The sequence below is a fragment of the Octopus bimaculoides genome, chromosome 29 (assembly GCF_001194135.2).
Source record: "Octopus bimaculoides isolate UCB-OBI-ISO-001 chromosome 29, ASM119413v2, whole genome shotgun sequence".
NCBI lineage: Eukaryota > Metazoa > Mollusca > Cephalopoda > Octopoda > Octopodidae > Octopus > Octopus bimaculoides.
This window is the reverse complement of record NC_069009.1, coordinates 11,481,635-11,485,982: the sequence shown is the minus strand read 5'-3', so window position 1 is coordinate 11,485,982 and position 4,348 is coordinate 11,481,635. Positions and strand designations below refer to the sequence as shown.

At 36.5% G+C, this 4,348-nt stretch overlaps 1 protein-coding gene across 1 annotated transcript in view; it reads right to left on the bottom strand.

Moving 5' to 3' along the window:
- The window catches only part of LOC106868082 (uncharacterized), a 19,141-nt gene extending 17,702 nt beyond the window's left edge, over window positions 1-1,439 (bottom strand). Inside the window, exon 1 of the mRNA XM_014913197.2 lies at window positions 942-1,439. The gene's annotated coding sequence lies outside the window, so the exon portion shown is untranslated. The remainder of the gene's footprint in view (window positions 1-941) is intronic.
- Window positions 1,440-4,348: the final 2,909 nt, after the last annotated feature.

Sequence of the window (4,348 nt, the reverse complement as noted above, 5' to 3'; positions counted from 1 at the left end):
GCATTCTATAGGAGATTAGTGGAGGAGAGGTACGACGACAATCTCGAGGCGAACCTAGGCGTCGACGAGGAATACCTGACCCGCCTGTTCAACACGACTTTCGGGCCGGGACCTATGGACAACTTCCAGAGAACACTGGCCTGGCAGTGCTACCGAGAAGGACTACCCGTTCGGGATAAGCTCTACAGGCATGGCTCGAGAAACACGGGGCCGACCTGCCCGAGATGCGCTGAGAGCGAAGAAACCGTTCTGTACGCACTCGTACAGTGTGCAACCATTTCCGATCTGTGGGCCTATGTTGGACGACTGCTATCACATGTGGGTCGAGTCAGTTAATCAACCGAGTCTATCGTGAATATCGTCGCACCTCCTTCCTTGAAACTGGAAGGAAGAGCCATTTTCATCGTACTTGTGACTATGGCGAAAGAATGTGTATGGTGGACGCGTTTGAAAGGTCTAGAGACAAACACTTTCCTCTATGGTGAATAACCGTCGTTTTGAAGTTATCTTCCTATCACACATCACCCTCGGAGACCCTGTAAATCTAATGGGGCATAGGCAAAGCCCTTCTCGCCCTGTCTAGGCTTTTTTAAATGACGTTTAGAAGAAACAACAAATTTTGTCGCAGTAAAATTGATTAAAAAATTTTTAATCTCGCATAATAATTAGAAACTACGTAAATTACTCTGATGAACATTTTCATTCCTTTAATTTCCATCAAATAGATTTTGCATAATTATGACCATACCGTAATTTATATTATATCTGTAAATGTAAATGAAATGGGTTACTTGTAATGTAATATTGAAAAATGTATCAAGAGATTCTCTATAAAATACTGACAAAGAATTCTCTATCTAACAGTACAATTGTTTGAAATAGTTCTCGTGAATGTTTAACAATGTAAACGAATTAATAAATAATTATCAAAAAATATTTACCAAATTCGATAACTGAGTTTCAATTGTAGTTTAAAGTCTTTGTCTCAGGAATATCTGTTAGCTCCGTTTGCTAAAACAGCGACGGAAACTTGGTTCGTCCAAGTGCTGCAGCGACAATTGTCAATATGCCAACAAGTGGTGTACGTGGCATTTTCATGTATGTATGCGTGCATTTGTGTATGTTTGATTAAATGTATGTCTGTATGTTGTGGTGTGTATAATGTAGTGTCTATGTACATATATGTAGAGTGTATATGTCAGCCAATTTACATTTGTCAGCTCCACCCTGTGTAAATAACAACTCCCTCTCCCACATCTCATACTCACTTCTACAGTCATTTTTCGTCTCTTGCTCTAATCTTAACTTAATCTCAAATTTCACCACTATCGCTCCACCATTTGACCTAATTTCATTAAAAAAAATCACACCCTTACATGTTTCTAAACTAAAGATTTTTGTTATTGCTTATTTTTTTACTTGGAAAATATTATCTAATGTTTAAATTAATACACACACACGCAAAAATAGGTCCACACGCACATCAGGTGGTGCTATTAAGTTAGACATGGCCTGCACCAATCCTTGGTCGAAACATATCTAAGTTTATTTATTTATCTAAGTTTAGATTAGAGTGGCTGTGTGGTAAGTAGCTTGCTTACCAACCACATGGTTCCGGGTTCATTCCCACTGCGTGGCACCTTGGGCAACTGTCTTCTACTATAGCCTCGGGCCGACCGAAGCCTTGTGAGTGGATTTGGTAGACGAAAACTGAAAGAAGCCTGTCGTATATATGTATATATATATATATATATATATGTATGGGTGTGTGTATATGTTTGTGTGTCTGTGTTTGTTCCCACAGCATCGCCTGTCACCCGGTGGTGGTGTGTTTACGTCCCCGTAACTTAGCGGTTCGGCAAAGAGACCGATATAATAAGTACTAGGCATCCAAAGAATAAGTCCAAATCTTTGCATTCTTTCTCGAAGATTTTGCTCATGTCTTCTGTAGAACGCTTCCAAGGTAGCTCCTTCGTCAAGTTCGTATTTGAACTCTGTTATGGAGATCGCGATATAGTCTGACGAGAAAACTTTTTCTGAATTTCCTGGCGACTTCATTAATTGCAGCATTTGTTGCTGTAATAGTAACTGTTGTTGTTATAGTTGTTGCTGTTTTTCAACTCGAGCAAACCTGCCAACAAATTTTCCATACATTTACAATTTTTCCTAAAATTCGTACACAAAATTTGTGAGTTTATTAACTCGTCTTTGAGGTTCAATTAACTCCAGCTGAACTGCTTTATCCTCGTCGCCACTGTTAAAATCCTTATAACGTTGAATTATCATTATTACGCCCACTTCGGTATCGCAGTGTAGTTATTAGCTCAGGACAGACACGACTAGCAACGCAGTTTGCCTCGCCCTCTCGTACTTCTCTTTAATTACAGTGACTATGTTATTTCATTCGTCACGTGGGAGGCGTGTATCATTATTACTAATTCCCTACAACATATATATGTATATGTGTGTGTGTCTATTCTATCACGACACCCAAACGAATTAAAACATCCACAATTTCATAAGACATCATGTCTACAAAAACCGAACATTAAAGATTTGACTGCGTTAATAAATATAGAAATAAATCTTTCTAGGATCTTTCTGAATTGACGGGTGCCACTTGTTTTCTGAACGAAAAACTTTCAAACTTGGGATACTGGTAGAATGTGTCATATAAAACATCTTTTTCTCTTAGCCTTCTTAACAAAACTTTCTATATTGCAAGTTATTTCATGTTAAAGTTATCTTATTTCTGTAATTTCAACCAATCACTGACGTCTATTTAGCTGAATACAGTTACTGCTGTTTTTGTAAACAATAATTTTTGCCGGTGTCAAGATCATTATTCCCTGGTAATTATATTGTTATTCCCTAGTAAGGGTTTAGGGTTTTAGGGTTAGGGTTCGGGTTTTAGGGTTAAGGTTAGGGTTTTAGGGTTAGGTTATGGCAAAAATAATCATAACCCTGACCCTAACTCTAAAACCCTAACCCTAACCCTAACCCTAAAACTCGAACCCTAACCCTAAAACCCTAAAGCTAAAACCAGTACAAACGCACGAACGATGTTATAAATAACAGTACCACCGATAGTTGTTGTTGACAAACAACGGCACTAATTTTATTCAAGGGAAAAGATCCCATTACACCGCACAACGTTTTGTCTACAATCCATAGCAGTAATTGTTTTCACCTCAATAGACGTCAGTGATTGGTTGAAATTACCGAAATACGACAATTTTTTACATGAAATAACTTCGAATACAAACATTTTTATCTGTTCTATAACAAAATATACAAGTATACGAAGTTTGAAAGTGTTTCGATACCAAAAACACTACATAAAACATAAATGAAAAGTGTTGCCCGTCAATTCAGAAAGATCCTCTTTCTAACATTATGTAGTTGACTTACTTTTTAAGGTGCAAGTTTATGTATCTCTGTATGTATGTATGGATTGATGGCTGTATATCTGTGCGTATGTATGTATGTATGTATGTATGTATGTATGTATGTATGTATATGTCTCTTCTATTTTTAATTATTATAAATCTTCCGCTGAGGAGGGAGCCGGTTTCCAACAAAGATACAAGATGGATGTCTGTATGCATGTATGAATGGATGTAGGGATGGATGTATGTAGGGATGTATGTATCTATGGATATATTTATGTACTAGACTACTCGTGACCCGTTGGGTCAAACTCTGAGTTTCCCAGCAACGGAGTTTTGCTTCGGGAACTTTTTCTTTTCCAGGTTATTTTGTAAGACTTCAACGAATGTGACATCGAAACCACGCATAAACAGGTCCTTTCCCCAGAAAAGGAAATATTTGGCTGCTATTTCTTGCACGCCCTGGTACCACGTAAACAATTATTTCGTGTCCTTTATCGCAAATAGCTGTTACGTGTCAGTAGCGCGTGCTAGAAATAGCAGCCAAATCTTTGGCGGTGAGATACGTTGAATGCACGTGAAAAGACCTCACACTGAGGTTACGAACAGGTCTTTTACGAAATATTTATCGTATTTTTAAAGTCATTTTCACTTTAGAATATTTTTTAATTATGCAAAAAAAAAAATAATTTTTTTGTAATGGTATTCGCTTGAATATAATTTTTAAATGTCTTACTCTTATGTATATATTTCAAAATAAATAAAATTACTCATTTGCAAAGATAAAAATTGAAAAATAACATTAAAATATTGTCTGTTGAAAGAATGCTTACTGTATAAACAGCTTACATTTTTGAAATCACATTCACTTAAAAATATTTCTAAATGATTAAAATATTATGTTTAACAAAAGTGAGAATACAAATATTTTCTGTAAAAAAAAATAAATTCGTTGTTAA